Source organism: Microcaecilia unicolor, chromosome 2, assembly GCF_901765095.1.
Source record: "Microcaecilia unicolor chromosome 2, aMicUni1.1, whole genome shotgun sequence".
In the NCBI taxonomy this organism is placed as follows: domain Eukaryota; kingdom Metazoa; phylum Chordata; class Amphibia; order Gymnophiona; family Siphonopidae; genus Microcaecilia; species Microcaecilia unicolor.
This window is the reverse complement of record NC_044032.1, coordinates 590457159-590470347: the sequence shown is the minus strand read 5'-3', so window position 1 is coordinate 590470347 and position 13189 is coordinate 590457159.

The following is a 13189-nucleotide window of genomic DNA, read 5'->3' as shown; positions in this document are numbered from 1 at the left end:
GCCCCCTTTTTACCGCAGCGGGTAAAAGGCTGTCTTGACAAGAAATGGCCATTTACCAGGTGGCCATTTCAGGGGGGAACACTTACCGCCACCCATTGAAGTGGCAGTAAGGGCTCCCATGCTAACCTAGCAGTAACCGGGCAGTGCGCAGTGCTGCCTGATTACTGCTGGGTAAGCACATAAGTAGTGCCATACTGGGAAAGACCAAAGGTCCATCTAGCCCAGCATCCTGTCACCGACAGTGGCCAATCCAGGTCAAGGGCACCTGGCACGCTCCCCAAACGTAAAAACATTCCAGACAAGTTATACCTAAAAATGCGGAATTTTTCCAAGTCCATTTAATAGCGGTCTATGGACTTGTCCTTTAGGAATCTATCTAACCCCTTTTTAAACTCCGTCAAGCTAACCGCCCGTACCACGTTCTCCGGCAACGAATTCCAGAGTCTAATTACACGTTGGGTGAAGAAAAATTTTCTCCAATTCGTTTTAAATTTACCACACTGTAGCTTCAACTCATGCCCTCTAGTCCTAGTATTTTTGGATAGCGTGAACAGTCGCTTCACATCCACCCGATCCATTCCACTCATTATTTTATACACTTCTATCATATCTCCCCTCAGCCGTCTCTTCTCCAAGCTGAAAAGCCCTAGCCTTCTCAGCCTCTCTTCATAGGAAAGTCGTCCCATCCCCACTATCATTTTCGTCGCCCTTCGCTGTACCTTTTCCAATTCTACTATATCTTTTTTGAGATACGGAGACCAGTACTGAACACAATACTCCAGGTGCGGTCGCACCATGGAGCGATACAACCAGAAATGGTGTGTGCTGGGGGTGAGAACTACCACTGGGCTCCTGCGGCAGTTCCGGATTGGCATGCAGCAAGGCCATTGCCACTCGCCAACCCTTTAGTATCATGAGAGCCCTTACTACCTACAAATTAGGTGTCCATAAGTGCTAACTGCGTAATTTCTTTAATGGCTGTGGCTAATGGTGATATTTGTGCATAGTCATTAATACAAAAAAAATGGAACATTTGCCATTTTATTGCTGTGGTAAAAATGTCCTTATCAAGTGCAAAAAAAAACCATGCAAGGGTGTGCTAAGGCCCCTTTATTCCACAGCTTAGTAACAGGACCCCCCTTGTTAGGTTGGTATAAGATTTATTTATTGTTCGCTCTCTATATATACTGTGGGCTATATTTAAAACCAGATTATTTTTCTGTTTTCCTTTTGTATTTATCTTTTGCTTGTCTCTGTTATTTACTGATATTCATTTATCTATTCTCTGTATAATGGATGGCACATTGAATAAAAAACAGCACATGTTATTAATGTATCCATTAAACTCACAGAATTACTCCAGAAATCTATACGAGAATAGAATTTGTGAAGGGAGAAAAGTGTAGTGGTGTAGTTTATGCATCAAACAATCTCTAATTCCTTTAGGTGGAAAATTAAGAATTTGGTACCAGATTTATTGAAAAGCCTGTTTTCAGACTTGTCTTTAAAACAGGGCATAGAATCAATGTCACAACTCCAATAAATCTGTCTTCATGCCTGAGTTTTGTAAAGTTTAAATCATTTTTGATATAATGAGGAGACATGCGCCGTCAGGAGGATCATTTTATAAGAGGCTGCTTAACTTGCATGGTAGCATGCATATGTTATACCAATTTTCATGTGGGTAAAAGACAAGAGCGTAGACCCACTGTTGTCATCCTGGTCCATCAGCGTGGTCATTCCCACCCTTCCTGTTTCTGCTTGGCTTTGTATGTGGGAGTACTTTGGTTCATCGCTTTGCGTAACAAATCTACCACGCTTTAGTAAAAGTGCCCCTTAGAATCGCAAATACACACACCACACACAAGAATAACATTGACCAATATAAAATCAGCTGGGAAATTTGTACATTCTAAATAGCAGATGGGAAGCGCCTTCTGTCTCGCACCCTACGCCTGGAATAAACTTCCTGAGCCCCTATGTCTTGCCCCATCCTTGGCCATCTTTAAATCTAGACTGAAAGCCCACCTCTTTAACATTGCTTTTGACTCGTAACCACTCGCCTCCACCTACCCTCCTCTCCTCCTTCCTGTACACATTAATTGATTTGATTTGCTTACTTTATTTTTTGTCTATTAGATTGTAAGCTCTTTGAGCAGGAACTGTCTTTCTTCTATGTTTGTGCAGCGCTGTGTACGCCTTGTAGTGCTATAGAAATGCTAAATAGTAGTAGTAGTATTTGTGTGGGGTAATTTTCAAGGGGGGGGGGCAAAAAACACATACAGTGGAGGTGCGATGATTCCTACGGAAAGTAGTCAACCCAAGGGGAAAGGAGTAGGACAGGTGGGCTCTATCCAAACACGAGGGAGACGTATGGATTTCCAAATCTTTATTGAGGAACAAAAAATTACTCGACACAGCTGCCATGTTTCGGTGTAGATAGTACTGTCTGCTGCGAAAATAGGATCAGAGTACGTACTCTGATCCTATCTTCACAGCAGACAGTACCATGAAAGTTTAGATGAAGGATTTTTAACTGTGTATTATTCCTTGTAATTATATCGTGTAACACGGCAGCTGTGTCCAGTCATTTGATTGTTCCTCAATAAAGATTTGGAAATCCATATGTCTCCCTCGTGTTTGGATACAGCCCACCTATCCTACTCCTTTCCCCTTGGTTTGACTACTTTCCGTAGGAATCATCACACCTCCACTGTGTGTGGTTTTTTGCCCCCCCCCCTTGAAAATTACCCCACACAAATACATGTGTGCTTCCCATCTGCTATTTAGAATGTACAAATTTCCCAGCTGATTTTATATTGGTCAATGTTATTCTTGGGTGTGGTGTGTGTATTTGCGATTCTAAGGGGCACTTTTACTAAAGCGTGGTAGATTTGTTAGGCAAAGCGATAAACCAAACTAATCCCACATACAAAGCCAAGCAGAAACAGGAAGGGTGGGAATGACCACGCTGATGGACCAGGGCTCTTGTCTTTCACCCACAGTTTTAAATAAAGGACTTGATGTTGTCATCCTGGTCCATCGGTGTGGTCATTCCCACCCTTCCTGTTTCTCCTAGATTTTGCAGTTACTGCATGTAGAAAGCCAGAATTAACATGTGTTAACTGCAAAGCCTTTGCGGTAAATGCAGGGAGCTTGTTTGGCATCTGTCCTGCAGTTATCACCCAGGACAAAAGCTTAGTACACCACAAGATACTGCATTACATGCAATTTCAGGTAGAGTGGAAGCAACAGTACTGTCACTGCATTTCACACAGTGCAGGGCCAGCTGTAACTAAATAAATAACATGCAGAATCAGGTGCAAATGTACAGTGGTGAAGTGTGTATTTCATAAACTGGGCACATACGTTGTGATGCCACTCATTCAGCACCCAAACTACACTCCTGAACATGCCTGCATGTGGGATGCTTCACAGAAGTATATACTGCCTGGTCACAGCATGTACGTTATACATGTGCAACCCATGGGGTAATTTCATAAGGCTTTTTATGCATATAAAGCAGGGTTTATGCATGAAACATGCTTTATAGAGAACTAGTAAAACAGCCCCGTTTCTGATGCAAATGAAATGGGGGCTAGCAAAGTTTTCTTCTGTGTGCATTGTGGGAGTGTGTGTGTCCCTGCCCTCTGCCCTCTCTCCCATCCCCTGTGCTGTCTGTCCCCTCCCCCCTCGGAGTCGAGTCCTTCAGTGTTAAGTTTCTTGCTGTGCTGTGTTTGTGTTACAGAGATAGTGAGGGCTTCTGCCCTCTCTCCCCTCCCCCCTCTGAGTCCTTCACTGTTACAGAGAGAGCGATTTGATTTCGTGCTTTGCTGTGTTTTCCTTCACTGTTTGTGTTACAGAGAGAGCGAGGGCGGGGCAGACACTCATGGGGAAACAGGATATCTCTCCCCCTTCACACTTCCGGCTGGAGGCTTCATTTAGAACGTTGGTGGTGCCTTTTATATATAGAGAGATTATGTAATGTTTGTAATAAGCACAAGTTTATGTATTTGTAGACTAGGTAAAAAATATTGGTTCACCCACACTAATTACTTTTGAAATTACCCCTTAAGGGCTAAATTCTATATATGGAGCCTGAAAATTCCATGTGGAAAAAAATACTCCTAAGCTTACTTTCAAAATTACACCCAAATTTTTTTAGAGTAGGCTTAAATTTCTGTGCGGTATATAGAATACACCGAGCAACTGTCCATGTGACCAAATTTATTCACAGCTATTTACGCCGTTTTACTTGGAATAAATTCTGATACCTAAATTTGGCAAAAAGTGGGTGTATTCTATAGCGACACTCATAGATTTTAGAAATGCCTATGTTCCGCCATGCCCCTTTTCAACTTTTTACGTGCATGACGTACAGAATACACTTAGCAAGTTGTACGTGTAAATCTTAATGCCAATTAGTGCTGATAATTGCTTGTTAACATCCAAATGACACCACAGATTAGCTAGTTATCCAATTAAGTTGCATGCATTGTTATAGAATACGCTTTGATTTTTGCAAGGAAATTAAGGCACTATGTATAGAATCCAGCAGTAAGTGCATATGCATTTATGTTCAAACCTATTATTAAAATATATGTTCACTTTGGAGGTCATTTTAGAAGCTTAGTACAACTCTTAAATGTTTAAATGGCCAACATATATAAATTACAATTTTACGACATGGCTATTATTCATTTAAGGAACCTTTAACTAAGCATAGATAAGCACTATAAAATGGTTTACCATGGGATGCGCTCAGGCATCTTATGATAATTTTTTGATCTGTGCACACAAGCTGCAAACTAAACATTTTTTATTTTATTGTGGAGGGGGCATGTCTGGGAGCAGAGAGACAGTATTTCTATGCTAATCAGTTAGTGCAACTACATTACTGCATACAAAGGGGTCCTGCACTGTTCTAGGTGCATATATTGGACTGCGCAGGTCCATTTGTCAGTGCGCCTGCAAAAAAGGCCTTTTTTTGGCCAAAAATGGACATGCGGCAAAATAAAAATCGGCGTGCATCCATTATGGACCTGGGATCTTACCGCCACCCATTGACTTAGTGGTTAGGTCTCATGCATTAACTGGGCGGTAATCGTCAGCGCACGTACACTGCCGATTACTGTCCAGTTAACACTACGCAGTAGAAAATAAAAAATGTTTTCGGATGCGCGTATTGGTTGCATGTAAAAAATGGAATTACCACCCAAGGTACACGGTAGCCAGGCAGTAGTTCCAAACTGACACATGTTGGACACAAGTAGGCGCTTATGCGCCTTAGTATAAGGGCCCCTAACTGATCAGAGCAGGATTAGTGAATGAGCCCTTACCACCTACAAAATAGGTGTCTGTAAATGCTCATGCTAATTTTTTTTTTATTCTATTGGCAGCATTAGTACATGGCTGTTAGTAGAATGGAAAATCAGCCATTTTACGGCTGTGGTATAATTGGCTTTAGCACATGGGAGAAACCCACGTTAAAGGCATGCTAAAGCCACTTTCTACTGCAGCTTAGTGAAAAGACCCCTCACTATGAAAGGATTGTGTTGTAGGTGAGTTATAGATGTGATTTGGCTGGCAATTAAAAGTATGCATAAGAACATAAGCATTACCATACTGGGACAGACCTAGAGGGGCATAATCGAACGCGAACGCCCATCTCCATGGGCGTCTATGTCCGAGAACCGGTACGTGAAGGGGCGGGATAGACTGTATTTTCGAAAAAAATGGCCGCCCATCTTTTTTTTTTCGATAATAATGGTTTGTGCCCGGCAAATGCATCGGAGTTGTGCGGATTTGAGCTGGGCGGTTTCGTTTTCAGCGATAATGGAAACCGAAGGCGCCCAGCTCAAAAGCGAACAAATCCAAAACATTTGGTCGTGGGAGGGGCCAGGATTCGTAGTGCACTGGCTCCCGTCACATGCCAGGACACCAACCGGGCACCTTAGGGGGCACTTGTAACAATTAAAAAAAAGTCAAATACCTCCCAAGTCCATAGCTCCCTTCCTTTGGGTGCTGAACCCCTCAAATCCCCCCCAAAGCCCACTGCCCACAACTCTACACCATTACCATAGCCCTTATGGTTGAAGGGGGGGCACCTACATGTGGGTACAGTGGGTTTTGGGGGCGGTTTGGAGGGCTCCCATTTACCACCACAAGTGTAATAGGTATGGGGGGGGGTGGGCCTGGGTCCATCTGCCTGAAGTCCACTGCACCCACTAACAACTGCTCCAGGGACTTGCATACTGCTGTGATGGAGCTGGGTATGGCATTTATTTAAGGCTGGCATACAGGCTGGAAAACAAAGTTGTTAAAGTTGGGTTTTTTTGGTGGAAGGGGGTTAGTGACTACTGGGGGAGTCAGGAGTGGTCATCCCTGATTCCCTGCAGTGGTCATCTGGTCATTTAGGGCACTTTTTTGGGACTTGTTTGTGAAAAAAAGGGTCCAAAAAAAGTGACCTAAATTCTCGCTAAAAACGGCCATTTTTTCGATTATCAGCCGAAGGCGCCCATCTTTGCTCAGCCGATAAACACGCCCCAGTCCCGCCTTCACCATGCCTCTGACACGCCCACATCAACTTTGTTCGTTCCCGTGATGGAATGCAGTTGAAGAAACCCAAAATTGGCTTTCAATTATACCGATTTGGGTGCCTTTGCGAGATGGGCGCCTATCTCCTGATTTGGGTCGAAATCTGGGCGCCCATCACTTTCGAAAATAAGGCTGCTAGTATCCTGTTTCCAAAAGTGGCCAATCCAGGTCACAAGTATCTGGCAAGATCCCAGAACAATAAAACAGATGTTATACTTCTTATCCTAGAAGCACGCAGTGTAGTTTTCCAAGTCAATCTTATTTATGGGTTATGGACTTTTTTTATTAGGAATTATGCAAACTTTTTTAAAACCTTGCTTTTAACACATTCTCTGGCAACGAATTCCAATTTTACAACAGGAATACACATATAGATTTAAGAAAAAAACATGGATGTCAGCATTTATATGTGCTGCAAAGCAAACATGTCAGTTAACTGCTCATTTGAACCTAGACGCATGTAAGTCAGAACATAGTGTGCAGTGTTGCAGAGACTGCAGACACACTTCCCATGTCGTTTACTAAATTGGGTATGTGTCAAGTAATTTTGTAATTAGACAGGAAGGCTGGCGTAAATGTTCACACCTAAATTATAGGTAGAAAAGTAGACACCTACTTTCCTTTACAGAATAGATGCTACATGAGCACACTGTTATAGAATTACCCCCATATGGCCAGCAATGTGCATATTACACAGTAACACAGTAAATGGTGGCAGATAAAGACATGCATAGCCTATCCAGTCTATCCAGTCTGCCCAACAAGGCGGCCAGAACTGCACTGGCCATGTGCAGGTTGTAGTCATTCACGCTTAAACACTGGTTGGCAATTTCACATCATACCAACCGCATATAAGCAGTTAAATATGATGTAGATTTGAGACAAGCATTTAACTTGCTAATATCAACATTAAAATGTCTTCCCCTCCACCTTCAGTTGCACAGCACCCTCATTTGTAGCATATGATAATAAAGTGATATACAATATGCAGACTTGATTTTCCTCTGTCTTTTGCTATCTGCGGGACACAGACCATAGAGGTCTCTGGCATTGGTTTTAGTTCCCTAATACTGGAGTTGTCAAATCTTTTTTGCCATTTGCAGGACACACAGACTGTAGAAGTCTGTCTAGTACTGGCCTTAGTTCCCACTATTCTTGCTCAACATAACACCTCAACACAGTGGCGTTCCGAGGGGCGCTGACACCCGGGGCAGATCGCAGATGCGCCCCGCCCCCCATGGGTGCAGCGCCCCCCATGCAGAGCGACCCCCCCCCCCGGCAAAGGGACATCCCCCCCCCGGCGAAAGAACCCCCCCCCCCCGGGTGCAAGCCACTGGGGGAGGGTGCTGCGCGCCGGTCAGCGTCGTTGGTTTCCATGCTCCCTCTGCCCCGGAACAGGAAGTAACCTGTTCCAGGGCAGAGGGAGCATGGAAACCAACGACGCTGACCGGCGCACAGCACCCCCCCAGCGGCGTGCACCCGGGGCAGACCGCCCCCACCGCTCCTCCTTGGTACGCCACTGCCTCAACAACCATGTTCTGTTTCCATCCACATTCTATTTAGGCATTCACTGTGTTTATCCCACACATTTTTTAACTCATTCACCATTTTTGACTCCACCACCTCTCCTTGAGGGGCGTTCAAGGCATCCATTACCCTCTCTGTGAAAAGGTATTTCTCCAAGGGCAAGCAGGACAGCACATACCACAGCTGGGTGATGTTGTCTGATGGACTCTCAGCCAAGATGTCACCAGGTACTCCGATTTCCCCCCTACCCCCCACCCCCCCAAAAAAAAAGCAGGTACTCTCCTGCCCACTTAAACCACGCTCAGCATCCCAGTTGCTGATATTGAGTGACAGTGAAGTGGGCAGTGCCACTGAATATTTGCGCTAACTGTTGCAACACTGCCTGGTTAGTGCTAGGGAGGTCTTGGGTGGAGTCAGGGAGGAGTTAATAGTTATGTAGGCACAGGCCATATTCAGCTAAGCAGGATGATAGGGCCGCTCAAAAAGCAGTCTTATCTTGGCCCACTTAGCTATATGGGTGCTGGCACTGAATATCAGTTAGCCCATGCATAATTTCCAGGTTGGCAGCTGATTCTGGTGCCCAGACATGGCTTGGCATTGAATATCCGGGCTGTCAGTGGCTTTAAAACTGCTGACGGCAGTAGGCTGAATACTGGGTGGATGGTGTGTGCTCTAAAATTGATTCAACATATGTTAATTCATCAGTTAACCTGTACTAAGTTGATTTGTGCACATTAAAGAATTCTAATATGCATAAAAATATATTCTAAACAAATTGTGAAACAAATTGAAAAATGCCTGAAAATCATGAAACGAACTGAAATCTAACCGAAAATATTTTTCATTTGCATGTCCTCATTAAAATGAGCTGTTAGGATTCATTAATAGTTTTAGAGGCCCTTTTACTAAGCTGCGGTAAAAGGAGCCCTGCGCTAGCGGTGGTGGCCATTTTTTCCGCATGCCAGGGCCTCTTTTACTACAGCAGGTAAAAAGGCTGAAAAAAGAAATGGCCGTGTGGTAAATTCACACTTGCCATGTGGCCATTTTCTTGGGGGGCGGGGAGAACACTTACTGCCAGTAAGTGACACTGCCTGATTAGTGCTGGGTAACCCCCTGCATAAATATATACAGTGGTGGAAATAAGTATTTGATCCCTTGCTGATTTTGTAAGTTTGCCCACTGACAAAGACATGAGCAGCCCATAATTGAAGGGTAGGTTATTGGTAACAGTGAGAGATAGCACATCACAAATTAAATCCGGAAAATCACATTGTGGAAAGTATATGAATTTATTTGCATTCTGCAGAGGGAAATAAGTATTTGATCCCCCACCAACCAGTAAGAGATCTGGCCCCTACAGACCAGGTAGATGCTCCAAATCAACTCGTTACCTGCATGACAGACAGCTGTCGGCAATGGTCACCTGTATGAAAGACACCTGTCCACAGACTCAGTGAATCAGTCAGACTCTAACCTCTACAAAATGGCCAAGAGCAAGGAGCTGTCTAAGGATGTCAGGGACAAGATCATACACCTGCACAAGGCTGGAATGGGCTACAAAACCATCAGTAAGACGCTGGGCGAGAAGGAGACAACTGTTGGTGCCATAGTAAGAAAATGGAAGAAGTACAAAATGACTGTCAATCGACAAAGATCTGGGGCTCCACGCAAAATCTCACCTCGTGGGGTATCCTTGATCATGAGGAAGGTTAGAAATCAGCCTACAACTACAAGGGGGGAACTTGTCAATGATCTCAAGGCAGCTGGGACCACTGTCACCACGAAAACCATTGGTAACACATTACGACATAACGGATTGCAATCCTGCAGTGCCCGCAAGGTCCCCCTGCTCCGGAAGGCACATGTGACGGCCCGTCTGAAGTTTGCCAGTGAACACCTGGATGATGCCGAGAGTGATTGGGAGAAGGTGCTGTGGTCAGATGAGACAAAAATTGAGCTCTTTGGCATGAACTCAACTCGCCGTGTTTGGAGGAAGAGAAATGCTGCCTATGACCCAAAGAACACAGTCCCCACTGTCAAGCATGGAGGTGGAAATGTTATGTTTTGGGGGTGTTTCTCTGCTAAGGGCACAGGACTACTTCACCGCATCAATGGGAGAATGGATGGGGCCATGTACCGTACAATTCTGAGTGACAACCTCCTTCCCTCCGCCAGGGCCTTAAAAATGGGTCGTGGCTGGGTCTTCCAGCACGACAATGACCCAAAACATACAGCCAAGGCAACAAAGGAGTGGCTCAGGAAGAAGCACATTAGGGTCATGGAGTGGCCTAGCCAGTCACCAGACCTTAATCCCATTGAAAACTTATGGAGGGAGCTGAAGCTGCGAGTTGCCAAGCGACAGCCCAGAACTCTTAATGATTTAGAGATGATCTGCAAAGAGGAGTAGACCAAAATTCCTCCTGACATGTGTGCAAACCTCATCATCAACTACAGAAGACGTCTGACCGCTGTGCTTGCCAACAAGGGTTTTGCCACCAAGTATTAGGTCTTGTTTGCCAGAGGGATTAAATACTTATTTCCCTCTGCAGAATGCAAATAAATTCATATACTTTCCACAATGTGATTTTCCGGATTTAATTTGTGATGTGCTATCTCTCACTGTTACCAATAACCTACCCTTCAATTATGGGCTGCTCATGTCTTTGTCAGTGGGCAAACTTACAAAATCAGCAAGGGATCAAATACTTATTTCCACCACTGTATATTTTAAATTTATTTATGAATTTAAATTTTTACAAAGATACAACAATCTTTGAAAGAAAACACCAAGATTTGGGGAAAATGCTATCAAGAAATAATAACCACACAATCAACTTCTTACTTGGTTAATTAGTCCACAATTAGGAGATTCTATGAAAAATCCAAAGGAAATTGGAATATAAAGGGAACTATTACTATGAAAAGATACAGGCAGTCTTTCCTCTTAAACTCTTGAACAGCTAAACTTTTGGATCTTCACCTGTGCTACCCTGCAAATTCAAAAAACGGCGCAATTGGAGAGGTTCAAAAAAACCACATATTTCTTATCTTTAAAGGAGAGAATACATTTACATGGAAATCGTAACTGAAAACGAGCATTCAATAATACATCTTGTGTCATTTCAATACATTTCTTTCTTCTTTGTTGAGTCCATTTAGAAATATCAAGAAAAATTAACACTTTCCCTCCTAAAACGTTAGGCTGGGCTTTTTGAAAATATAGTCTTAATAAAGCTTCTTTATCTTGTAGGAACATAAAAGAAACCAAAATTGTGGCTCTAGTACTTCTTCTTTAGACTGTTCCAAGAAAGTAGAGATATCTAAATTACCTAAAGATGTTTCCTGTTGGACTTGATCGTCCTGCTTCTCTTGGTTATCCTGAAGCTTCAACAATGTTGTCAAATAGTATAGCTTCTGGACAGGTGGGAAAGAATGGTCTGGATATTTGAAATTCTCCTTTAAGAATTTATGGAACGTATCTCTTGGTAAAATAAATCTTGAATATGGAAAATTAAGTATTCGTAGATTTAAATTCCTCATTACAGTCTCCAAAATTTTCTGCTAGCACCAGAAATAGCACGTGCTGGAGTGAAACTACCACTGGCACTCACGTTGGATCAGTGGTAGGTCCAGGTTGCCAATTGGCAAGCCTTTAGTAAAAGGGCCCCTTAATGCATAGATAGCTTTCAGGAGGAATTATTTGATGCACTGATGCTTTTTGCACTATACAGAACATTAAAAGTTATAAAACATATAGACTCCAGTAAGGCAGCAGCCTTTGAAAAATCACATGTCTAGGAGAGACTGCGGATGATCTGATATCCAGTGGGCATTTTGGCAGCATTCTAATTAATTAGCCTTTTAATTTATCTTCAGAATCAAGCCATTGCCCTAGATATTACTACAAATGTAAGGTTCATTTTTCTAGGATATTCCACTCAGCAGATTTCCAGGCTATGAATCCTGTTTTTATAACTTGCCAATGCAAATCTGACTAATTTATGTGTCTGCATTAATGTAAATAGTAATACAAGAGCCAACATTTTTATAATATTGAAAAAGTCTGATGCCTCTTCCAAGAGCGGCTGTCTAAGACAAAATTAATATAAGAAAAACTTTTAAAAATGTAAAATAGATATCTAGAATAATGTATTTCAACCCAGCACATTTTATTTTATATTGCTATTTTATTTCTAATTTTAATAATATTATAATTCTACTGACAAGGACTTCTATAAAGGCAAAGTAGATACACATTCTTTTTGTTTGGTTTTTTTTTTTGCTCTTTTCAAAGCAGCATAAAATTGCAAAACATCTCTAGGGAAATCTAATAATGAAAGAAAAAGATAGGTCTTGCAGGCCCACAAAATGTTACTCTACCTTTACAATGAGGAAATTTCTGGAGGTCCTGCTCCTAATTTGCATTGAGTAATAAATTTATGTAAGGTAGGATGGGTCAAAGGAGGGTAGTTACTAACCTGCAGTGTAAGTTGGTCTTTTTTATACCTTACTTTATTGTGGTGGTGGTGGTGGTGGTGGTGGTGGGGGGGGGGGGGGGGGGGTCACTAGCCTGTGGTAACACAGTGCCACAGGTTAGTGAGATAATGAAACTTGTCATATATCTGGCAAGCCAAAAGAAAAACTACCAAGGTGGAGGAACACTCAATCTCCACCAGTAATACAAAGGACTGGGAAGAGGACCAGAAGCTCAAGAGACCAGGATAAAAATGTGACGTTTCTCAAAAAGGCTTATTGGTTGGAGATGCAACATGATATTGTGTTTCGGCCACAGGCCTGCCTCAGGAGTCTAAAATTATGAATACAATCATATATAAAACATATGAACACTTAAAAACAAAGAAAAGAATATAATCAAGATAATAAAACAATTCTAAGACAAAATACGATCTAAAAGGCATACATATGATAGTGTATAAAACATTATATACTGGCAATTCCATTATTTATTTTACTTATGACATTTGTATTATCCCACACTATCCTGAACAAGCTCAGGTTAAATGTGTCTTACAATCAAGAAAAACCTCAAAAGTATGATACAGTC